Source organism: Bufo bufo, chromosome 1 (assembly GCF_905171765.1).
Source record: "Bufo bufo chromosome 1, aBufBuf1.1, whole genome shotgun sequence".
Lineage (NCBI taxonomy): Eukaryota > Metazoa > Chordata > Amphibia > Anura > Bufonidae > Bufo > Bufo bufo.
The window spans coordinates 292,947,979-292,975,406 of NC_053389.1; positions in this window are offsets into that span (position 1 = coordinate 292,947,979).

Genomic DNA, 27,428 nt, shown 5'->3' on the forward strand with positions numbered 1-27,428 from the left:
GACAAGACTTTTGTCAGGGACTGTACTTTCTATGTTAGAAAGTATATTATAGTGCATTTGTATTGTGCGGCAGTTGTGTGCGGTTCTGCTGCGACACTGCATGTATATAGAGGGACAAGCGATATTGGAACAAATAATTTCTACTGGTGTGATATACCAGTTGTCCCCCAAAAAATCTGATTGAAGCGGGGTGTTATATACCAATATACTTTCTTTATAGTGCATTTGGGTACTGTATAGTGCATTTGCGCATGCGTATACGCGAAAATTATATTGCCGATATTTTGCATTGAAAAAAATAATGAATGGAGATCGCAATTTCGAATAATACATCTGGTATGTCACTGTCCATGTTGTGGGACTATTTGTGCACTTCTAGTAATTATTTCTTGGCTGCAAATATGAGCTGAAGGTTTTTCAGGTTCGCCTGCCATTAAAATGAATGGGACCCGCCGCAAATTTGCAGTTCGTGAACATTTGATCGTGTTCGCAGGATCGCGTTCGCAAACCGTCCCAGCAGATGTTCGTCCATCACTAATGAGCGGTTCTGCTGAGATACTGCAGCTAGATAGAGGTGTGATATACCAATTAACACCAAAAAGGCCACAAAAAACTAGTAAAATTAACAGTCTTTATTAAATCCAATAAAATAAAAATAAATATAAATATCATAGAATAATCACATCAATACGGTAAAAAAATGGATACTATGTAGCAACACATGGTAGGTCACACCCACTACCAGCGGTCCGCAAATATAAAAAGTATAGCAACAAGTCCACAAACAAATGGAGCCCATAGGTCACTGTGCAATATAACAAAAGTGAGTCAGATAGGTACAAATACTAATCACAAAAATAATAACTATAATGAATGTGAAAGGAGAGACAGAAAAAGTTCCCAGCGGTCCAAAAATTTCACATAAGACGATATACCTATAATATACCTTCTAACATAGAAAGTATATTATAGTGCATTTGTATTGTGCAGCAGTTGTGTGCAGTTCTACTGAGATACCACAGCTAGATAGAGGGACAAACGCTATTGGAATAACTACGGTAATTTCAACTGATATGATATACCTGTTGCCCTCCAAAAAACAGATTAAGAGGTGCGATATAACCGCTTCTGCAAAATACTGATTGAGGGGTGTTATACACCGGCTTCCACAAAATATTGATTGAGAGGTGTGATACACCAGCTTCCACCAAATAATGATTGAGGCCAGCGATATTATTGGGTTCTTTATACCTGTTTCCACAAAATACTGATAGAGGGTATTGATATACTGGCTTCCATCAAATATTGATTGATGCCTGCGATACACCAGCTTCCACCAAATATTGATTAAGGGGTTTGATATACCTGCTTCCAGCAAATTCTCATTATTGGGTACTATATACCTGTTTCCAAAAAATACTAATAGAGGGTATTGATATACCGGCTTCCACAAAATATTGATTGAGGCCTGCGATATAACTGCTTTCACAAAATACTGATTAAGGGGATTGATATACCTGCTTCCACAGAATATTGATTAAGGGCAGGGGTGTGATATACCTTGTTCCACAAATACTGCTCTTCTATAAGGACATTGTCACAGGGTCAGGCCATTCTGCAGGGGTGGTAGGGGTCGGGCAGGTGCACCAGGCCAGAGCCTAAGTGGGAAGTCGGAGAAGTTGTGTGCGATTACGTCAAAGGACGCACCAGAGTTGGTTGAGTGGCTCACTCAGCCCTCCGCTTCTGCACCCTCCTCATCCTCTTTATCAGCACCCTCCTCACCACCACCACCATAGCCCCTCCACTCAAGTCAGAGTAATTATTTTCCCATCCATTTCCAGACCTTACCTTTGCGCAGCCTTTCTTGGCATCAGATGAGGAAGAGGAGGTAGCAACGGCCGCCACCCAGCAGTCCGACGACAGTACCCAGATAAGCCCAATGAGGGTGATCCCCGCTGTTGCTGCCTACTCCTAGATCTCAAATGTCAGTGGTGGTGAATGTGACGATGATGACGTGTCAATGGACGTCACATGGGTGCCCACAAGAGAGGAATAGGAGGGGAGTTCAGAGGGAGAGATGGAGCAGCAGATAGGGAGGAAAAGGAGGAGAAGCAGGCAGAACTCGCAGTGCATAGGAGGCAAAAATCAGACTGCAAATGTATCTGGAGTGAGCTATCCACCATGCATGGTCACATCTGCCGCTCCCAGGACCCCGGCACATGGCTCCACAGTGTGGGCATTTTTTAACGTGTGAGCTGCTGACAATAGTGTTGCCATCTGCAGCCTGTGCTGTCAACGCTTAAGTCGCGGTAAGCCCAACACTCACCTAGGGACGATCGCCTTAAGAAGGCACCTGGCCTCCCATCACCGAGCCCAGTGGGAGCAATACCGTCAGAACCCACAAAGCCACACTGCCAGGCTCCACGTCCTGCCTCTTCTCCTTCTCCTCCCATTTGTCCTCCACTCCATATTCCACCATGCCGTCGTCACGTTCATCTGGCAAAAGGCAGGCTTCCGTGGCCCAAATGTTCAATCGTAAAAAGTTGATGACGCCAGATTACCCTCTTGCCCAATGGCTGACTGCCGGCTTGTCGTAACTGCTAGCCTGCCAACTACTGCCATATAAACTGGTAGACTTGGAGGCCTTTAGAAAATTTGTGTCATTGGCACACCGCAATGGAAGATCCCCGGAAGTAAATATTTCTCCCAGAAGGGCATCCCAGAGCTATATGGCCATGTTCGGAGGAAAGTGAATGTATCTCTGGCACACAGTGTCGGTGCCAAGATACATCTTACCACAGACACTTGGTCTAGCAAACACGGGCAGGGAAGGTACATAACTTGTACTGCCCACTGGGTGAACCTTCTGACGGCTGTCAAGCATGCAACCCATGGCACCCATGTGGATTTGCTGTTATCGCCACGGATTGCATGCAGGCCTGGCTCTTCTTCTCCTCCTCCTACTCCATTCTCCATCTCCTCCTCGGCTGACTCCTCCTTTTCCACTGCTACCGCCTCTTCCGCTGCACCCCCCAGCTCCCCAGAACCTATTTGACGTGCCAGGTGAGACGTTGCCATGCTGTGCTGCAGCTGTTGTGCCTGGAAGCCAAGAGCCACACCTGTCCTGCACTCCTTTCAGCTCTGCAGTCACAAGCCAATCAGTGACTAACCCCGCTCAATTTGACAGTTGGTAAAGTGGTGTGTGACAACGGTGCCAATCTGCTCAGCGCTCTCAAACAGAGCAAAATCACACACATCCTGAACTTAGTCGTGCAGCGATTCGATGCCAAATACACCCGGGGTCCAGGACGTCTTGTGGCAGGCCAGAAAAATCTCTGGCCATTTTAGAAGATCTTACACGGCCATGGCTCGCCTTGCTGGCATTCAGTGGCGACACCACTTGCCCATCAGACATCTGATTTGTGACTGCCCGACATGATGGAACTCGACCTTGTATATGCTTGATAGGCTGCTCCAGCAGAAACATGCCATTAACGACTACCTGTACAATCGTTGCGGCAGGACAGGTTCTGGGGAGCTTGTTTTTTTTTCACCACGCCAGTGGCTGCTCATGCGCGACACATGCAGACTTTTGCGGCCATTTGATGAGATCACCAAGCTGGTCAGTCGCAGCCAGGGCGCCATCAGTGACATCGTACCTTACACTTTCTTTCTGGAGTGTGCATTGCGTCATGTCATTGATCAAGCCATCAAGGAGCAGGAAAAAGAGGAAGTCGCAATGCTACTCCATCTGAGACAAGTCAGCAGGAGTCTGAAGAGGAGTCAGAGGGGGATGATGCCCTGGGGGGAGGAGGAGGAGGAGCAAGAAGAGCAGGCTTTAAACTTTTCTGGGATCCCTGGTGTTGTTTGTGGATGTGGGGAGGAGACCAAAGATAAGCCGGAGCCAGGGCACTCCACCGGTTACAATTTAGTGCAAATGGGGCCTTCATGCTCCAGTGTTTGAAGAGGGACCCCTGTATAAAAAGCATAAAGGGCAAAGACCAGTACTGGGTGGCAACGTACTTAGACCCACGTTACAAACACAAAATGGCAGACATGTTACCAGCATCACAGAGGGCTGCACAGAATGCAGCATTTCCATGCCTTGCTTCGAGAGAGGCTGCATTCTGCTGTTGCAGGTGCTGGCAGAGGAATTTCCACCGACAGAGAAACAGTTGCGGGTACCAATCCTACAGCACATGCAAGAAGAGGGCGGTTTGAAGATGTGTTGGTCACTTCGGATATGAGATCATTCTTGCAGCCAAACCATCGACAGCCGCCCTCCGGATCCAACCTCAGGGAACGCCTAGACCGACAGGTGTCCGACTACATCGGGTTAACGGCTGATGTGGACACTCTGAGAAGCGAGGAACCCCTTGACTACTGGGTGTGCAGGCTTGATCTGTGGCCAGAGCTGACACAATTTCCCATGGATCTCTTGTCTTGCCCCTCGTTGAGTGTCCTGTCCGAAAGGACATTCAGCACAGCAGGGGGCATCATGACCGATAAGCGCACTCACCTAGCTCATGACAGCGTACACTACCTCACATTTCTAAATATGAATGAGGCATGGATCTCGAAAGGAATTCAACACCTGTGATGACCACGTTTAATTGAATTTCCTCATGCCAGCCCACACATATCCGCCACCACCCAGAACAAATAATGGTCCCTGTCTTATGTAAATACAGCGGCATAAAAGGCCTTTTCTGTCCGGTGAATGCCTAATGTTCGGGGCCACGGAGGAATTCAACATCTGTGTCGAACACTTATTATCGAATTTCAACTATTATCATTTGGTTTTTTTTCAAGATTTCGTTAGCCATGTTTTTAATCCAATTTTATATTTTTAGTTCTTTTAAGCATATGTATTTTTTTATTTATTTGTAGTGGCCTGCAGTAAAATTGATATCCAATGACCGTCTAATATACCTCCAGCCACATAATCACTTGTTTTTTTCTGTATGTTGAATGAATTATTTTTGGGGCCTGTACTACACTGGCCTGCATTAAAATTGTTATCCAATGAACGCCTAATGTACCTCAAGCTACATAATCACTTGATGTTTTCTATCCGGTGAATAAATAATTTTTGGGGCCTCTAGTCCACTGGCCTGCAGTAAAATTGATATTCATCGACCGTCTAATATACCTCCAGCCACATAATCACTTGATCTTTTATCTACGTTGAATGCATCATTTTTGGTGCCTGTAATCTAACTGGCCAACAGTAAAATTGCTATATGGTGACCGCCTAATGTATCTCCAGCTACATAATCACTTGATGTTTTCTGTCTGGTGAATGAATAATATTTGGGGCCTGTATTATACTGGCCTGCAGTAAAAGTGATGTCCAATGACCGTCTAATATACCTCCAGCCACATAATCACTTGATGTTTTCTGTTCATTGAATGAATATTTTTTGGGGCCTGTAGTCCACTGGCCTGCAGTAAAATTGATATCCATCGACAGTCTAATATACCTCCAGCCACATAATCAGTTGATCTTTTCTGTACGGTGAATGCATAATTTTTGGGGCCTGTAATCTAACTGGCCAACAGTAAAATTGTTATACGGTGACCGCCTAATGTACCTCCAGCCACATTATTAATTGTTCTTTTCTGTACGGTGAATGAATAATTTTTGGGGCCTCTAGTCCACTGGCCTACAGTAAAATTGATATCCATTGACCGTCTAATATACCTCCAGCCACATAATCACTTAATCTTTTCTGTATGGTGAATGCATAATGTTTGGGGCCTGTATTATACTGGCCTGCAGTAAAAGTGATGTCCAATGACCGTCTAATATACCTCCCGCCACATAATCACTTGATGTTTTCTGTTCATTGAATGAATATTTTTTGGGGCCTGTAATCTAACTGGCCAACAGTAAAATTGTTATACGGTGACCGCCCAATGTACCTCCAGCCACATTATTAATTGTTCTTTTCTGTACGGTGAATGAATAATTTTTGGGGCCTCTAGTCCACTGGCCTACAGTAAAATTGATATCCATTGACCGTCTAATATACCTCCAGCCACATAATCACTTAATCTTTTCTGTATGGTGAATGCATAATGTTTGGGGCCTGTACTCCACTGGCCTACAGTAAAATTGATATCAAATGACCGTGTAATATACCTCCAGCCACATAATCAGTTGATCTTTTCTGTACGCTGAATGCATAATTTTTGGGGCCTGTAATCTAACTGGCCAACAGTAAAATGGTTATACGGTGACGGCCTAATGTACCTCCAGCCACATTATCAATTGTTCTTTTCTGTACGGCGAATGAATAATTTTTGGGGCCTGTACTCCACTGGCCTACAGTAAAATTGATATCCAATGACCGCGTAATATACCTCCAGCCACATAATCACTTGATGTTTTCTGTGTGGTGAATGCCTAATGTTTGGGGACTGTACTCTTGTGGTCTAAAATAAAAAATTTCTAGGCTCCAGCAGGGCACATTTTTGACAGTTTGCCTTTAAGACGCAAAAAAATGGCCCCTGATTAAAAAACATATTTTTTGTGGTAATTTTTGCCATTGATCCCCCTCTAGTATGTCACTGTCCAAGTTGTGGGACGATTTGTGCACTTCTAGTAAGTATTTGGTGGTTCGCCTGACATTAAAGTGAATGGGGCCCGCTGTGAACTTGCGGTTTACGAACATTTGCCACAGCAGGCACTTAAAAACGTTGCTAAAATGATGACAAAAGCTAATTTGTGTTAAAGAGGTCATGTTATCTCTCATGAAGTGCCTTTTTTACAGAATATTTGTATTCCTCATGAAATAACAAGGCTGTTTCTGTTTTTTCTTAGAACTCATTATTGTTCCTCTGTTATTTCTTCCTAGAAATTAAGATATAAATGAATAACTGACACATGGATATTTTTTTGTCAGCTTTTTGTTCCTACAATTACATATTTATAAATAACTAGACATTATGCCCGTTACAACAATGGGCTCTAGAATTGGCTGGCGCGCAGAGCTATCATCACACTGCGTTCCATGGACAGCGCGAGCGGCTTGTGGGGTGGCATTGAGCGGCCGGTGCCCGGGATGTGGACCGTGGGCAGTGCGGACAGCATGTGGGGGCGGCGTTGATTGACCGGAGTGCGGTGTGCCGGCCAATTCTGGCGCCCATTATTGCAACAGGCATAATGTCTAGTTATTTATAAATATGTAATTGTAGGGACAAACAGCTGACATAATATTCATGTGTCAGTTATTCATTTATATCTTAATTTCTATGAAGAAATAACAGAGGAACAATATAGAGTTCTAAGAAAAAAAAAAAAAGGAAACAGCCTTGTTATTTCATCACTGAGGAATAGAAGTATTCAGTAAAAAAGGCACTTCATGAGAGATAACAAGACGTCTTTAACACAAATTAGCATTTGCCGTCATTTTAGCAATGTTTTTAAGTGCCTGCTATCACCGGTATGTCTTAGTGATTTATGCAATTTAAACTATCCAAGATAGTATATTTATTGTCAAAAGAAAAACCACATACATTTTTATTTGTTTAACATATCTTTGCTACAGAAAGTTTGGTTAAGATGGTAAATTTTACTTTACATCTATATAAAAATGTATTTGTATGTAATGTCTGATAATGTTTTACATAATTTTGTTACAGACGTCTTGGCTAACATTGTAACTTTTACTTTGAATGTATGTAAAAATTTAATTGTATGTAGGGCCTGATAAAGTTTTTATTTGTTTTACATAACTTTGTTTCAGAAGGTTTGGTTAACGTTGTAAATTTTACTTTGACTGTATATAAAAATGTATTTGTATGCAACATCTGATAATGTTTTTATTTGTTTTACATAACTTTGTTACAGAAGGTTACAGATGCCGTGGTTACGTTGTAACTTTTACTTTGAATGTATATAAAAATGTATTTGTATGTAATGTCTGATAATGTTTTTATTTGTTTTACATATCCGAAATATTGAGAAAAACAGTACTACACGACTAAAATATGGAATAAGAAAAGACGCTGCAAAAATTGGTGCTGCTGGTACATTAGGCTGACTATACTGTACATTGTGGACTTCTAAATTTGGCAGGTGCTTGTACAAAATGATCACCAGCTGGCTTATTCGAAGATAGATAGATAGATAGATCTTTTAAATATTCTAAGAGGTTTGTGCGATTCATATGCTTTTATTAATAGCTTCATAGGCTTTTATTAGCTTGATGGGATTTAATAGCTTCAGGAAAGCTGGGTACTTCAAAGAAACCTGCTAGATAATAGATAAATAGATAGCTTGATAGATAGATAGATAGATAGATAGATAGATAGATAGATGAATTATTAGATAGATGGATAGATAGATAGATAGATAGATAGATAGATAGATAGATAGATAGATAGATAGATAGCAAGAAAGTGGAAAGATAGACAGATAGAAGCATATATAGATAGGTAGATATATAGATAGATTGATATAAAGATAGATTGAAAGATAAATAGATATATAGATAAATTGCTAGATAGATAGATAGATAGATAGATAGATAGATAGATAGATTGTTAGGTAGATGATAGAAAGATAGTGGAAAGATAGGCATTTAGATAGAAAGATAAATAGATATGTTATAAATGGAAATATAAATAGATAGATGTTTGATAGTTAGCCATGTTATAGATAGCTAGATAGATAACAGAAGATAGATAGATAGCTAGATGGGAAAAAAAAGTCGTTAGATAGATATTAGAAGCTTGATAAATAGATATACATATACATAGATAAATAGTTAAATAGATATATAGATATACAGTCAGGTCCATAAATATTGGGACATCGACAAAATTCTAACATTTTTGGCTCTATACACCACCACAATGGAGATGAAATGAAACGAATAAGATGTGCTTTACCTGCAGACTGTCAGCTTTAATTTGAGGGTATTTACATCCAAATCAGGTGAACGGTGCAGGAATTACAACAGTTTGAATATGTGCCTCCCACTTGTTAAGGGATCAAAAGTAATGGGACAGAATAATAATCATAAATCAAACTTTCACTTTTTAATACTTGGTTGCAAATCCTTAGCAGTCAATTACAGCCTGAAGTCTGGAACGCATAGACATCACCACACGCTGGGTTTCATCCCTGGTGATGCTCTGCCAGGCCTCTACTACAACTGTCTTCAGTTCCTGCTTGTTCTTGGGGCATTTTCCCTTCAGTTTTGTCTTCAGCAAGTGAAATGCATGCTCAATCGGATTCAGGTCAGGTGATTGACTTGGCCATTGCATAACATTCCACTTCTTTCCCTTAAAAAACTCTTTGGTTGCTTTTGCAGTATGCTTTGGGTCATTGTCCATCTGCACTGTGAAGCGGAGTCCAATGAGTTCTGAAGCATTTGGCTGAATATGAGCAGATAATATTGCCCGAAACACTTCAGAATTCATCCTGCTGCTTTTGCCAGCAGTCACATCATCAATAAATACAAGAGAAGCAGTTCCATTGGCAGCCATAGATGCCCACGCCATGACACTACCACCACCATGCTTCACTGATGAGGTGGTATGCTCAGGATCATGAGCAGTTCCTTTCCTTCTCCATACTCTTCTCTTCCCATCACTCTGGTACAAGTTGATCTTGGTCTCCTCTGTCCATATGATGTTGTTCCAGAACTGTGAAGGCTTTTTTAGATGTCGTTTGGCAAACTCTAATCTGGCCTTCCTGTTCTTGATCTGGCCAACTGTGGTGAAGGGTGTTTTCTTCGCCAGGGAAAGAATTCTTTGGTCATCCACCACAGTTGTTTTCTGTGGTCTTCCGGGTCTTTTGGTGTTGCTGAGCTCACTGGTGCGTTCCTTCTTTTTAAGAATGTTCCAAACTGTTGTTTTGGCCAGGCCTAATGTTTTTGCTATCTCTCTGATAGGTTTGTTTTGTTTTTTCAGCCTAATGATGGCTTGCTTCACTGATAGTGACAGCTCTTTGGATCTCATCTTGAGAGTTGACAGCAACAGATTCCAAATGCAAATAGCACACTTGAAATGAACGCTGGACCTTTTATCTGCTCATTGTAATTGGGATAATGAGGGAATAACACACACCTGGCCATGGAACAGCTGAGAAGCCAATTGTCCCATTACTTTTGGCCCCTTAACAAGTGGGAGGCACATATGCAAACTGTTGTAATTCCTGCACCGTTCACCTGATTTGGATGTAAATACCCTCAAATTAAAACTGACAGTCTGCAGTTAGAGCACATCTTGTTCGTTTTATTTCAAATCCATTGTGGTGGTGTATAGGGCCAAAAATGTTAGAATTGTGTCGATGTCCCAATATTTATGGACCTGACTGTATATAGACCCCAGCAGCCCAGGAGTAAGCAGCACTGAACACGAGCTCCTGGGTTTTCATCACTTTATACCTTGTAATGAGCAAATTTTAAGACAAAATCTGGGAAATATCGACTCCATGGGATACAGAAGCGAGCAGGACTAAAGCTCTTCATGAAAAAGGAAACACTTATGGATTTTAAAGGACAAAATATTTTTGCTTAGAGGACAGACTGCAATTAACAGGACAGACTACAAACAACAAGCACCATCATCCTCTAGAGTCCAGAGAACTGAGCAACCACAGGTAAGTGCTCCTTCTCCAACACCAAACCCCCCACAACCTCACTAGAAACTGCCAGAGACTAAACTCCATAGAAATGAGGATATAATTTCAGAAATGAAAAGCCACAATTTTGAACAAGGAATGTCCAGCAATGTAGATGAGGAAAAGACACAAGGCTCAACCAGCAGGGGGTCAGACATCCCTGAGATAACATACTCAAAAGGGCTGAGGAGCACTCAAGCAAGGAAAGCTGTAAAAGATGCCACCATTAGACAGAGTCCAGAGACCCTCTATGCTGATTTCACTTATAAGGAGCCACAGAGGATGAAAACAGATGATGTTCTTCACTGAGAAGCTGTCTGCCTGGCACACAGCCTTCTGCAGACATTATATTAACGTATCAAAGTGCGGCATCAACAGGGGCCGACAGATCAGGATGAGAAAGACACTGTACTCACCATAAATCTATACAACACCGGCATCATCATGATACAAGGCAATGAGGACAACTTAACACAGTTTGAAAGAACCTTTCCTCATATCAAAAACCTGGTCCAAAAATACAAGTCAGAAGAAAAACCAGAGACAACCCCCAAAGACCCCCCTGAGGATGCTTCCCACCCAACACCCGGCATTCTCAGAGACTGTTTATGTCAATTAGAAAGAGACTTTGTTCAATTCAAGGAAGAACTTCAAAGAAACCGAAGTGACAAAAATGCAAATGACAAAGCACTTAATGAAATAAACAAACTGAAATGTGAATTTACAGCAGTTCTGGGAGAAATGCAATGTAAACTGCATGCCCTACAACAAGAAAACAGAAAGCTACAACAAGAGATAACAGATCTAAAGACGCAGATACAGAATCAGGAAAGGGGGTCAGGGAAGAGCACAGACACAATGATAACCAGCATCCAGAACTTTATACCAAATATCTATAACACATTAATAACACCAGAAATGAATGGAACCACACCAACCAATAGCGGATTGCTACTTGCAGAGACAGAGCAAAAAATTATTAGAACCCCAAGCACAAACCAACATGAAGACCCAGTAACAGGACCGAACAGCACCCAGGAAACCTTCACCAAATAGCAAGTGGCCCGTAAGCCCCAATGTCCGGATGCAGTACTAATCATAGACTCCAATGGGAAATAACTGAACATGAGGCAACTTTTCCCCAAAAAAGGGTTAAAAAAATTAATTGATCCACACTTCACCAATACAACCAATATCATCATACATACGGGTACAAACAGCCGTCAAGACCATCAGCAGCAGATCGCGGAACAGCTGACCCAGCTGGCAAACACTGCACAACAGAAGTTCCCGGCCAGTAAAATTATAGTGTCATCCCTACTGCCCAGAAAGGATGTGCCTAACAATACCATCCAAACCATTAACACTGAACTAGCAGCTAAGATCAACTCGGTGACAAAACGTCTCTCTGGCACAAACCCCGCTATCAACCGCCTTTATCTATATGACAGAAAACACCTCAGTAAGCAAGGAGTCAGCCTCCTGGCCAAAGAAATTAATAACATTGTACTAAACAGAACCCCCCTGCCTAGACCCTACACAGGCCAATTTGGAGACAACAGGGAAAGTCCACTGACAACACAAAGACCTCAAGTATCAAACGCCACACCACAAACAGGAAACAAGGCCCTGTACCCTAATGCGGGCCACTAGAGGCAAAAACCATGGAGGGAACCACCCGCCTCACACAGAGAAATACAGAGCAGAGTCCTAGACGAGATAAAAAACCTGCTCAGAACTTTATGTAGAACATTCAAATGACTGGACAACACAAGCCTTATCTATCATACCACAACCAGTCAGACCCCCGGCTCGTCCTATGAAACCAGCTCATTACAAGGTATAAGGACCCGCTATGACACCCTTTATAATCAGCAGCTGGAACATCCAAGGTCTGAATGTTTCAGCCTTTGGATGTAAAGTAAATGATCCAGACTTCACCCAGAGTTTGAGAAACATTGATATTCAAAACCTTATAGAAACATGGACTTAGGGCTCTTTCACACCTGCGTTCTTGTCTTCCGGCATAGAGTTCCGTCGTCGGGGCTCTATGCCGGAAGAATCCTGATCAGGATTATCCCCATGCATTCTGAATGGAGTGAAATCCGTTCAGGATGCATCAGGATGTCTTCAGTTCCGGAACGGAACGTTTTTTGGCCGGAGAAAATACCGCAGCATGCTGCGCTTTTTGCTCCGGCCAAAAATCCGGAACACTTGCCGCAATGCCGGATCCGGAATTAATGCCCATTGAAAGGCATTGATCCGGATCCGGCCTTAAGCTAAATGTCGTTTCGGCGCATTGCCGGAGCCGACATTTAGCTTTTTCTGAATGGTTACCATGGCTGCCGGGACGCTAAAGTCCTGGCAGCCATGGTAAAGTGTAGCGGGGAGCGGGGGAGCAGCATACTTACCGTCCGTGCGGCTCCCGGGGCGCTCCAGAGTGACGTCAGGGCATGGATCATGTGATCGCATTGGACACGTCATCCATGCGCATGGGGCGCTCTGACGTCATTCAGGAGCGCCCCGGGAGCCGCACGGACTGTAAGTATACCGCTCCCCCGCTCCCCGCTCCTACTATGGCAACCAGGACTTTAATAGCGTCCTGGCTGCCATAGTAACACTGAAAGCATTTTGAAGACGGTTCCGTCTTCAAATGCTTTCAGTACACTTGCGTTTTTCCGGATCCGGAGTGTAATTCCGGCAAGTGGAGTACATGCCGGATCCGGACAACGCAAGTGTGAAAGAGCCCTAAGGCAGAGAGTGAGTCCCTGGCGCCCACTGGATACAGGGAAATCTCTGTCCCGGCCCTAAAAAATAAAACCACCAAACTTGCCCGCTGTTCAGGAGGAATACTAGTGTGGTATAAAGTGGTATAAAGTGGAGCTCCAGGAGCAGATCAGACCAGTGAAACAGACACCTCTGGATCAGAATAGACCGCTCCATCCTCACCTCCCAGTCCGACATCTACCTCTGTGTGGCCTACATACCACTATCTGAGTCCCCCTACTACAACCCAGAATGTTCTGAGATCCTGCAAAGGGAAGCTGTCCACTATCAAACCCTGGGCAAAGTACTTATCATGGGAGACCTCAATGCTAGAACAGGCAGGGAAAGAGACTACCAGACCACAGATAGAAACATCTATATATACTGAATGGAGCACAGACTGACAGCGACAGCTCAGTACATACAGACAGGAACAGTTACGACAGCACAGTAAATAAAAGTGGCAAAAAATTGTAGAATCTTTGCCGAAGCCTAGGACTCCACATCCTCAATGGTTGCACCAAGGGAGATTCTTTAGAAAGGACCACATTAAACTCCCATGGGTAGCAGCGTAGTGGACTACGCCATCACAAACATAGACCCCGGAAACATTGGGGCCTTCATAGTCAGTCCACAATCACACTTGTCTGATCACAACCAAACATTCCTATATATTAAGTCCACAAACAAACCACCAGGACAAATACCTCAGCAGGCTGGGCTCTTCACACTACCTCCATCTTATAAGTGGTCCAAGACATCGGCTCAGAAATATAAAGAGGTGCACAATAAACCAGAAATCCAAGAGATGCTCTACTATTTCAACAAGATGTTTGAGATAAACCTAGAAGAAGTCAACTAAGCTGAAAGAGATCTTAATAATATATTTTACACAATAGCAGAAATGGCTGACCTGAAAAAGTATAGACACCTGAAGCAAAAAGAAGATAACCTGTAAGGGGGCGCCGAAGGCGCACTCGGTCTCCCATCAGCCACAGACCTGCTGCTTAGCTTCAGGAGCAAGGATCTATGTTTAGCCTCGTTCCCAGGGCGGCTTTTGCTAGCTGGGAGGCTCCCTGCTCCTAGGTCTGCCTTGAACGCTGAGCTGATCACTCGGTGCTCGACTTGTTTGTCTGTCGGTCATGTGACGCTGGCCACGTCACATGACCCTCACTCGCCACTATAAATACAGGCAACCTGCTGGCTACAGGTTGCCTGTGATTTTGGTCCCTTAGGCTGTGTATTATTTTTGTTATTTAGCTTAACTTTGGATTTGACCCTGAACCTTGACGCTACCTCTCGGATTTTGACCTCGGCTTGCTTTTGGATTTTGTCTTTGCCTCTTCTCTGGTTGACCCGCCTCACCCTTCCGTTTTTGGTGGTACCTTGTTTGTTCCCCCTCTCTGTCCGCTCTAGTGCTACCTCTCATTGGCTGTCCGCTTCCCTGCTGTCTCTATCTCTCTGCTTGCACTTACTCAGGTCAGGGACTGTCGCCCAGTTGCGCCCCGTCGACTAGGGCGGGTGGTGCAAGTAGGCAGGGACAGGGGACCGGGTGGCAGCTCAGGGGGTGCACCTCCGCTCTATCTTTATACCCACGACTCTACACCGTGACAGAATCATAGGCCTTAATTTAGCATGGACCCTCTACAGAGCCTCACCAAACATGTGCAGGGTCTTGCTCAAATAGTACAGGAACTTGGGGAGAGACTAAAGGTTCAGGAGACTGTCCGAACTCCCCCCATTATTGCTCCCGCCACCGTTCAGGTAGAACCACAAATTAAATTACCTCCAAAGTTTTTTAGCTTTCAAGGAAAGCTGTAAACTTTATTTTCGACTACGTCCTCTCTCCTCTGGTCCTGATCCACAGAGAGTTGGTATTATCATCTCCCTGCTTCAAGGGGACCCCCAGGAATGGGCCTTTTCTTTCCCTCCGGATTCCCCTTGTCTTAATTCTGTGGACCTCTTTTTCCAGGCGTTAGTTTTTTTTTATGATGAACCAGACCGAGCCTCTGTGGCAGAATCCAATCTTAAGGCCCTCACTCAGAGGAATCGTCCCGTGGAGGATTATTGTACGCAGTTCCGCAAGTGGTGCGTTCCCTCGGGTTGGAACGAACCAGCGCTCAAATGTCAATTTAGGGCAGGCTTGACTGAGAAATTAAAAGACATGTTGGTTTGTTATCCCTGTCCTGACTCTTTAGACGAGACCATGACGCTAGCCATCAGACTAGATAGACGGATCAGAGAGAGACAGCGAGAGCATTTGTTTTCTCCTCATAACCTTCTTCAACCTGAGATTTCCCCCATTAAACCCAAGATGGAGGCCCACTGGGACGAGCCCATGCAATTCGGGATGACACGAAGAGAGCTAAGCCGTTGTCGGGGCTCTTTGTTTTTATTGTGGGCATTACGACCGCTGGATCCGTCTGTGTCCTAAAGCTCCGCCTTCTGGAAAGTCATCCAAGTCTGAAGTATCCAAGGACAAGGTACTCCTGGAGGTGGTAAGAAGAAAATTATTGTTGCCGGATTCTATTGCCTTTGGAGTCTTAAAGGGGTCAGGAAATGCCTTTGTGGATTCGGGGTCAGCTTTTAGTTTTATTGATTATAAATTTGTTGAACAAATGGGAATTCCTATACTAGAATTGTCCACCCTGATCCAGGTTGTCGCCATCGATTCTAACCCTCTGCTAGGGGGCACGGTAAAACTCTGTACTCTGGAGGTTACCCTGTCGGTGGGGGTCTGCTACTCGGAGAAATGCTATTTCTTTGTTTTAGAGAATCTTCCTGTTCAGGTAGTCCTTGGTATGCTCTGGCTTCAGCAACACAATCCGGTCATTAACTGGAGTTCGGGCAAGTTAGAGAGATGGGGGCCTAACTGTAGTTCTTGCTTAACCGTAGTTCAAGCTGGGGTTTCATCAGATATTATTCCTCATTTTATTTCTGATTATTCTGATGTTTTTTCCACCACTGAAACAGATACTCTCCCTCCCCATAGGTCTTATGACTGTGTTATCGACTTGGTACCCGAGTCCAAATTTCCTAAAGGACGGATTTATAATCTTTCCGGTCCTGAGCGCAGGGCCATGAAAGACTATATCCAGGAGAGTCTCAAAAAGGGACATATTAGGCCCTCCACCTCTCCCCTGGGAGCAGGATTCTTTTTCGTTAAAAAGAAGGACGGTGGTCTTGACCCCTGAATTGACTATAGAAATTTGAAAAAAATCACTATTAGGAATCAGCATTCCATCCTGTTGATTCCTGATTTGTTTAACCAGATTTTGGGTGCTTCGTGGTTTTCTAAATTTGATTTGAGAGGAGCGTATAACCTAGTTTGTATTAAGGAGGGAGATGAGTGGAAAACTGCTTTTAATACTACAGAGGGACACTTTGAGTATCTTGCTATGCCATTTGGTCTTTGCAATGCCCCAGCTGTGTTTCAGAATTTCATGAACAACATTTTTAGAGAACTCATCGGCAAAGTTATAATTGTTTATCTCGATGATATTCTTGTCTTTTCACCTGACTGGGATTCTCATGTGTCTCACATCAGATTGGTTCTTAAAATCCTCAGGGAGAATCATCTGTCCGTTAAATTAGAGAAATGTTTGTTTGGAGTTCAAGAGATTCCTTATCTCGGCTATATTCTTACTCCTCATTCATTTAAAATGGATCCCAGTAAGGTTCAGACTATCCAAGACTGGGTAATACCATCCTCCTTAAAGGCACTCCAACGCTTTTTAGGATTCGCCAATTTTTACCTTAAATTCATAAAGAATTTTTCTGTTATTGCCAAGCCCCTTACTGACTTAACTAAAAAAGGTTCTGATCTGGTTAACTGGTCGTTGGAGGCCTGTCGGGCCTTTGATACCCTTAAAAAAAAAATTCAGATGGCTCCAGTCTTGGTTCAGCCCGATACCGAGGAACCTTTTGTGGTGGAGGTTGATGCCTCAGAGGATGGTGTGGGGGCCATCCTTTCTCAAGGTCTTCTAACCTCACTAATTTAAGGCCATGCGCCTTCTTCTCTCGTAAGTTCTCTCCTTCGGAGAGAAATTACGATATTGGAAACCGCAAATTACTGGCCATAAAATGGGCATTTGAGGAATGGAGGCATTTTTTAGAAGGGGCTAGACACCGTATTACTGTCCTCACGATCATAAGAACTTAGTGTTTCTTGAGGCGGTCAAACGCCTTAATCCTAGACAAGCCAGATGGGCCATGTTTTTTACTCGTTTAAATTTTTCTGTTACTTTCAGACCAGGTAGTTAAAATGTTAAGGCAGATGCCTTATCCCGGAGTTTTAATGCCGTCCAACCTACTGACACCCCCCCGGAACCCATCTTGCCGTCAAGCATCTTTGTGGCAGAAATTTCTGTGGATCTTTCCTCTGAGATTCAACGGGCTCAGCAAATTGCTCCTCCACAAACACCGGCAGATAAGTTATTTGTTCCTGAGTGCTTTCGTTTTCAATTATTGGGTGAATGTCATGACTCCGTGCTGTCTGATCATCCAGGTATTGCTGCCACTAAGGAATTGCTGCTGAGATCTTTCTAGTGGCCCACTTTGTCTAAGGATGTACGGTCTTATGTTTTGGCTTGCAATGTTTGTGCCAGGTTTAAGACCCCGAGAACACTTCCTGCTGGTGAACTACAACCACTACCCATTCCCTGGAAGCCATGGTCTCACATTTCCATGGATTTTATTTCTGATCTGCCCCCTTCTGAGGGGAAATCAGTGATGTGGGTAGTGGTTGACCATTTTAGCAAGATGGTGCACTTTGTTTCTTTATGTAAGCTCCCTGATGCGAAGACCTTAGCATCCTTGTTCATTGAACATGTGGTACGTCTGCATGGTGTCCCTGAGAATATTGTCTCTGATAGAGGCGTTCAGTTTGTTTCTGGTTTCTGGAGGGCTTTTTGTCGAATATGCGACATCTCTTTATCCTTTTCGTCTGCTTTCCATCCACAGACCAATGGGCAGAGGGAACGGTTAAATTAGGCAGTGGAACTTTTTCTAAGGTGCCATGTATCACATAACCATCTCTTATGGGTGAGATACCTCCCGTTGACAGAATTCGCTATTAACAATCGAGTTAATTCTTCCACGGGGGTGTCCCTTTTTTTTTGTAACAGCGGTTTGCATCCTCACTTTTGTTCTAGTCCGTCTGTATCCTCACTCAACCCGCAGGTAGATTCTTTTACCTCTAGACTGTGCACAGTCTGGGCACAGGTTCAAACGAACCTGGAAAAGGCCCAGGAAACCCAGTTTAAACATGCCAATAAGAGACGTTCCAAGGGGGTAAATTTTGTACTCTGCGATAAGGTGTGGTTGTCGACTAAGAATCTTGCTTTGAAACAGTGTTCTAGGAAATTCTCTCCGCGTTTCATTGAACCGTACAATATTATTGAAGTTGTTAACCCAGTGTCCTTTAGACTTAAGCTACCCGACTCCTTCGTATTCATGATGTGTTTCATAAGTCGTTGCTTTAGAGATATGTGTCACCAGTGGTTCCGGTTAAAAAACCTCCACCTGTGGAGGTTGAAGGTCAGGAGGAATTCATCATCTCTAGAATTATTGATGTTAGAAAGGTTAGGAACTCCTTTCAATACCTGGTCCACTGGAAAGGCTATGGAACCGAGGAGAGGTCTTGGGTCCCAGCTACTAAGATCCACGCCCCGAGGCTCATCAAGAAGTTTCATGATGAGCATTCTGGGAGATTTGTACCCAAGGGCTTGGGTCCGGTGGCCCCTCGTAAAAGGGGGGGGTACTGTAAAGGGGCGCTGAAGGCGCACTCGGTCTCCCATCAGCTGCAGACCTGCTGCTTAGCTTCAGGAGCGAGGATCTGTGTTCAGCCTCATTCCCAGGGGGACTTTTGCTAGCTGGGAGGCTCCCTGCTCCTAAGTCTGCCTTGAGCGCTGAGCTGATCACTCGGTGCTTGACTTGTTTATCTGTCTGTCATGTGACGCTGGCCACCTCACATGACCCTCACTCCTCACTATAAATACAGGCAACCTGCTGGCTACAGGTTGCCTGTAATTGTGGTCCCTTAGGCTGTGTATTATTATTATTTAGCTTACCTTTGGATTTGACCCTTGATCTGCTTCCTGACACCTCTTCTGCCTGCTCCCTGAACCTTGACGCTACCTCTCGGATTTTGACCTCGGCTTGCTTTTGGATTTTGTCTTTGCCTCTTCTCTTGTACTGACGTGACCTCCTGGACTGACCCCGGCTAGTTGACCCGCCTCGCCCTTCTGTTTTTGGTGGTACCTTGCGTGTTCCACCTCTCTGTCCGCTCTAGTGCTACCTTTCATTGGCTGTCCGCTTCCCTGCTGTCTCTATCTCTCTGCTAGCACTTACTCAGGTCAGGGACTGTCGCCCAGTTGCGCCCCGTCACCTAGGGCAGGTGGTGCAAGTAGGCAGGGCCAGGGGACCGGGTGGCAGCTTAGGGGGTGCACCTCCGCTCTATCTTTATACCCGCGACTCTACCCCGTGACATAACCCCAACACTTGGTTTGATGAGGAGTGCAGAGCTGTACGGAAAACCTTGAGATTTGCCTCAAATAAAAAGCATAGAGATCCCAACAACACCAACCTATGTGAAGTCTACGACACAAAGCAGAGGCAACAGAAGGAAAAAGCAAGAATATACCTAAACCAAACTTACACAGCTTCAAGATGCCCTCCAAGATAACTCCTTCTGGGAACTATGTAACCACCGGGGCACAAATGAGAAGAAAAACAACCTCCATATTCAGAACACCAACATCTGGCTCCAGGTTTTTTGGAGACCTCTACAGAGACATCTCAAAAGAAGAACGTAACCCAGACCAAGAACAAATCAGGTCAAAACTGAAGAGCATGGAACAGATACTTAAAGATTTCCAAAACCCGCTACATCACCCATAACACTGCAGGAGATATCAGAGAGAATATCAACCATAAAAGGTAAGAAAGCCAGCGGCACAGATGGCATCCCACCTGAATATATTAAGTACAGCCCACCAGCAATGCAGGCAGCCATAGAAAAACTGTACAACATTGTTCTAAGAGCTGGCTACTTCCCCCAAGCCTGGAACCAAGGTGTCATAACCGCAATACACAAGAGCAGGGACAGGTATGACCCGGCCAACTACCGAGGGATATGTGTCAGCAGCAATCTGGGGAAACTATTTAACAATATCCTGAACCAGAGAATCCTCGGCTTTCTCACCCAGCACAATGTACTCAGTAAAAGCGAAGCAGGGTTCATGCCAAACCACCGCACCACAGACCACATCTACAGCCTGCACCGCTTCATCCAGAGCCATGTCCACAACACAAAGCAGGGAAAGATATACGCTTGCTTCCTGGACTTCAAAAAGGCCTTTGACTCGGTGTGGCACCCAGGATTGCTCCTGAAGCTATTGGAGAGCGGAATAGGAGGAAAGACATACGACGTCATCAAAAGCTCCTACACCGATAATCGATGCAGCGTGAAGGTAAATGGGAAAAGTATGGCTTAATTCCAGCAGAGCCGAGGAGTCAGACAGGGCTGCAGCCTCAGTCCAACTCTCTTTAACATTTACATCGACGAGCTGGCAGTGGCTCTGGAGTCCTCCTCAACACCAGGTCTCATCCTCCAAGACACTGAGGTGAAATTTTTCCTGTATGCGGATGACCTTCTCCTACTATCACCAACTCAGAAAGGTCTCCAAGACCAGCTAGTCATTCTGGAGAAATTCAGCACCATATGGGCTCTTCCCATCAATTTAAAAAAGACCAATACTATGGTGTTCCAGAGAAGGAAACCAAAGTTAGCCAGGCCCCCTACCTTCACGCTACACAACCGCCCTCTTTCAGCCACTAACAGGTACACCTACCTGGGCCTGATAATTGACCAAACTGGGAGCTTCAAATCAGCCATTGAGGAGCTGAAAGACAAAGCATGCAACTTCTACAACACCAGAAGACAACTGTACCCCCTCAAAGCACCTGTGAGGGTCTGGCTTAAAATCTTTCACTCCGTCATTGCACCAATCCTCCTGTATGGCAGTGAAGTCTGGGGCCCTCACACCTACCCTAACTGGTTAAGATGGGATTCCAGCTCAACAGAAAAATTCCACCTGGAATACTGTAAGCATCTCCTCCAGGTCCATCGGAGCACCTCTAACAGTGCCTGTCGAGAGGAGCTGGGCAGATTCCCTCTACACTTTACAATCCAGAAGAGGGTGCTATCATTCTGGGGCCAGCTACATGATAGTAGTGAAGGCTCCCATCACCATAAAGCCTTGCTACACCAAGGGATCCCAGGCAAGGCAAAGCCCCAAAATCAACTGACTGAAACCCAGCCTGACTAGAAAATCACCCCACACCACCTCACAAAAGCTAGGACCAGGAACACAGTAAACAAGAGACAAAAGGAATGCATCAGTGAATGGAGGAAGGAGGTGAGAGTATCCCAGAAGCTGACGGTGTACCAGAGCCTGCAGAGAGACTACAAACTGGCCCCATATCTGGAGAAACTAGGGAAACCCAGAGACCGGAAAATCCTGAGCCGCTACAGACTGAGCGCCCACAGCCCGGTCGTCGAATAAAGATGGCATCGACAGAGCTACATGCCTAAAGAAAGCAGACTGTGCCAGCAGTGCCACCTGGAGGCAGTGGAGGATGAGGCCCACTTCCTGATATACTGTCCCAAATACTCAGCAGTGAGGGACATCCACTTTAGGAGACTGTCTGATCTCTGCCCAGACTTCAGCTCCATGGAGGAGGAAGAGAAACTGCACATCCTGCTGGGAGAGGAAGAGAACACTGTGGACATAGCAGCACAATATATCAGTGCCTGCCACAGACTGAGAGGAGCGTGATATGCCATGGACTCTTATACCTGACCTGGGTTGTTTCCCTTCCCCCCCACCCCGTCATGATACGCTCTGGACTCCTATACACCGAACTCCCGGGGTCTCCCCATTTCTCAACCCTCTATTTCCCACATGCTTTGGCAATACTAATGTATAATTTAGACCTGCTAATAAAGCTTTTTTGATTTATTAATTGATTGATTGATATATGGATAAATCGATAAATGGGAAGATAAATAGATATGTGATAGATAGATAAATAGATAGATAAATATATAATAGATAAATAGATACGTGAAAGATAGATAGATAGATAGATAAATAGATAAATGGTTAGATAGATAGAAAGATAATGGAAAGATAGACATTTAGAAACATGAAAAATAGATAGAAATATAAATAGATAGATGTTTGATAGATAGCCATGTTATAGATAGATAGCTAGATAGAAAGATAGTTTGTTAGAAAGATATTAGAAGCTTGATAAATAGATATCCGTATACATAGATAAATAGATATATGGATAAATAGATAAATGGTTAGATAAATAGATATGTGGTGCATAGATAAATAGATAGATAGATTAATAAGATATATAATAGATAAATAAATATGTAATAGATAGATAAATAGATAAATAGATAGATAAATTGATAGCTGTTAGAGGCTAGAGAAATAGATAGATAAATTGATAAATAGATGAGTGGATAAATTGTTAGATAGATAGAAAGATAGATAGAAATATAGAAAGACAGATAGAATAGATAGGTCGATATATAGATAGATTGATAGAAAGATAAATAAATAGATACAAATAGATAGATTGGTAGATAGTTAGATAGCTAAATAGATAAATTGTTAGATGGATAGATAGATAGATAGATAGATAGATAGATAGATAAAAGATAGAAAGATAGATAGAAACATAAAAAAGACAGATAGATAGAATAGATAGATAGGTCGATATATAGAGATAGATTGATAGAAAGAGAGATAGAAAGATAGATAAATAAATAGATAGATAAAATAGATAGATTGGTAGATAGAAAGATACATAGATAAATTGTTAGATAGATGGATAGATAGATAAATTGAATGATAGAAAGATTGATAGATAGATAATAGATAGTAAGATAGATAGAAAGACAGATAGATAAATAAAAATACCGTAGATAGATTAGTAGATAGTTAGATAAATAGTTAGATAGATGGATAGATAGAAAAAAAGATAGGACGTTAGTAGTGATGAGCGGCAGGGGCTATATTCGAATTCGCGATATTTTGCGAATATTTGGGCGAATATTCGCCATATATTCGAGAATTTGCGAATACATGATCTCCAGGCATTATTTTCTTGATTGCGAAAATTCGCAAAAAAATTGCAAAAAATATTCGCATGAACTAGCATTTAAAAAAAAAATTAATATTCCTGATTACGAATATATTTTGCGATATTCTAAATATTTGAGAATTCTCGAAGTGCCGATATTCACGATTAAAATTCGCAATTCGAATATTCGTGATCAACACTAGACGTTAGATAGATATTAGAAGCTAGATAGATAGATAGATAGATAGATAGATAAAATAGATAGATTGGTAGATAGATAAATGGATACATTGTTAGATAGATGGATGGATAGATAGATAGATAGATAGATAGATAGATAGATAGATAGATAGATAGATAAAATATTTATAGTATTTTATTAAGCCGGATTATAGTGATGGACGAACATCGGCCGGGACGGTTCGCAAATGCACGTTCGCGGCGAGCCCCATTCACTTTAATGTCAGGCGAACCTGAAAAACCTTCAGGTCATATTTTCAGCCACCAAATACTTACTAGAAGTGCACAAATAGTCCCACAACATGGACAGTGACATACCAGAGGGGGATCAATGGCAAAAATTTCCACAAAAAATATGTATTTTAATCGGGGGCCATTTTTATCCGTCTTAAAGAGAAACTCTCAAAAATGTACCCTGCTGGAGCCTAGAAAATTTTTATTTTAGGCCACGGAAGTACAGGCCCCAAAAATTAGGCATTCACCTGACAGAAAAGAACAAGTGATTATGTGGCTGGACGTATATTAGACGGTCAGTGGATAACAGTACAGGCCCCAAAAATTCGGCATTCACCTGTCAGAAAAGAACTTGCGATAATGTGGCTGGAGGTACATTAGGCGGTCACCTGATAAAAATGTTACTGTAGGCCAGTACAGGCCCCAAAAATTTGGTATTCACCTGACAGAGAAGAACTTGTGATTATGTGGCTGGAGGTACATTTAGGCGGTCACTGGATAAAAATTTTACTGTAGGCCACTGGAGTAGAGGCCCCAAAAATTAGGCATTCACCTGACAGAAAAGGCCTTTTCTGCCGCTGTATATACATAAGACAAGGACCATTCTTTGTCCTGTGTGATGGCGGATATGTGTGGGCTGACATGAGGAAATTAAATTACACGTGGTCGTCACAGGTGTTGAATTCCTCAGAGATCCATGCCTCATTTATGTGAGAAATGTGAGGTAGTCCACACTCTTGTGAGCTAGGCGAATGCGCTTATTGCTCACGATCCCCCCTAGTGCGCTGAACATCCTTTCGGACTGCAAACTCGGCGAGGTGCAAGCCAAGAGTTCCATGGCAAATTGTGGCAGCTCTGGCCACAGGTCAAGCCTGCACACCCAGTAGTCCAGGAGTTCCTCGCTTCTCAGAGCGTCCACATCGCCTGCGCGGGATTTCGGTTGCAGGCGAGAGGAGGATTGGGGGTGTTTGCCTCTGAGCGCGGCGCTGGGGGGGTAGGCACTTAGCCTTGCCTCTGGGAGGCGATTTAGCTGAACTTGGAGGAATTATTAGTTTTCAAATTTAGGCGGGCACTTTCATTTGCATATGATAAGAAGCGTTTTTTTGAAGAAATGACAAGACTCACAATAAAAAGAACAAGACATATGGATATAAGGTACTTTATTACACATGGATTCATAAAAAAAAAAAATTGCTAATATGCTAGTGACAGATTCCCTTTAAGGAAATATCCCTTCACCTATGATTGTTGGACTCAAAATTAAAAGGGATTTGAGCGCTCGGGAAACTGACACAGTCATTGGATATAGCTGGATCATATTTCTTTTTAATTCAAAGAAAGCTGACAATAATATAGGCTTGAAACAGAAAAAAACCATCACATGACAAACATGACATTTGCGGTTATAAGATATAGATCATAAGACCATACAAGACCATACGTACCATACGTATGTTTCCATTCCCCCCCCCCTTCTCCCCCGTACTTCTTGAGGCTCAGACTATACAATCTGCTAGAGAGAAAACTGTGGGGAGAGGGTGGGTTCTATCACACACATAAACTGACTTTTTGACTTTATTTTTAGTTTTATTATTATCTGTCTATTTAACCCTGTAAGCTCCATTTAGGACCTGACCTAAATCTCCGATGTACACTAGATGGAGGACATGTTCATACAAAATGGATTATCATCCCTCACAATTCCCCCATTTTGAGATATCTTCAGTTTGGCAGCTGGTGCAGGGCAGAAGATTTTCTCAATAGTCTCTATAATCTCTTCTCTTGGTACATACTTTGTTTGTCCACATAAGCAATAGTCTAAGCAATACATATGCTATGCGTCCTGTGACCGCAGAGCTGAAAGCAGTGTCGGACCGGTGTGGCTCTTGGCTTCCAGGCACAACAGCTGCATCACAGCATGGCAACGTCTCACCTGGCACGTCAAATAGGTTCTGGGAGCTTGGGGGCGCAGCCGAAGAGACGGTAGCAGTGGAAAAGGAGGAGTCAGCCAGCGAGGTTGTCATTATTCATCTGTAACTGCTGGGGAAAGTACAACCCAAGCCTGGGAGCGCACCCAAACAAAATCTTAAAAGGAGACAGTCCCGTTTTTCGGTTGGGAGTGGTCCTAACAGAATATACGGCGAGGGCAGGCATTCTGGCCAAGGTTTTTGGGTTTCCTGCATGGCTTTCTGGATCTTTAACTTCAATGTGCCGTTGAGGCGTTCAACTCGGCCGCTGCTTTTCTTAATAGTCTCTATAATCTCTTCTCTTGGTACATACTTTGTTTGTCCACATAAACAATAGCCTAAACAATACATATGCTATGCGTCTTGTGACCACAGAGCTGAAAGCAGTGTAGGACCGGTGTGGCTCTTGGCTTCCAGGCACAACAGCCGCATCACAGCATCGCAACGTCTCACCTGGCACGTCGAATAGGTTCTGGGGAGCTTGGGGGCGCAGCCGAAGAGGCGGTAGCAGTGGAAAAGGAGGAGTCAGCCGAGGAGAGGACGGAGGATGGAGTAGGAGGAGGAGAAGAAGAGGCAGGCCTGCATGCAATCCGTGGCAGTAATGTTAGGGAAATATCCCTTCACCTATGATTGTTGGAATCCAAATTAAAAGAGATTTGAGCCCTCGGGAAACTGACACAGTCATTGAATATAGCTGGATCAGATTTCTCTTTAAGTCAAAGAGAAGCTCACAATAATATAGGCTTGAAACAGAAAAAAAAAAATCACAGGACAAACATGACATTTGCGGTTATAAGATATAGATCATATGATCATACAAGACCATACGTATGTTTCCATCCCCCTACTACCTGAGGCTCAGACTATACTATCTGTTAGAGAGGAAACTGACTTTTTGACCATGCTTTTAGCTTTACTATTATCTGTCTATTTAACCCTGTAAGCTCCATTTAGGACCTGACCTAAATCTCCCATATACGCAAGATGGAGGACATGTTCATACAAAATGGATTCTCATTCCTCACAGTAACACCAAATCCACACGGGAGCCACAGGTTACATGCTTGATGGCCGTCAGAAGGTTCACCCAGTAGGCAGTAAAGTTATGTACCTTTCCTGCCCGTGTTTGCTAGACCACGTGTCTGTGGTCAGATGTATCTTGGCACCGACACTGTGTGCTAGAGATATATTCACTTGTTGATGAACATGGCCATATAGCTCTAGTATGCCCTTCTGGGAGAAATATTTCCTTCCTGGGACCTTCCATTGCAGTGTACCAATGGCCACAAATTGTCTAAAGGCCTCTGAGTCCACCAGTTTATATGGCAGTAGTTGGCGGGCTAGCAGTTTCGACAAGCCAGCGGTCAGCCGTTGGGCAAGAGGGTTATCCGGCGTCATCAATTTTTTATGCTCGAACATTT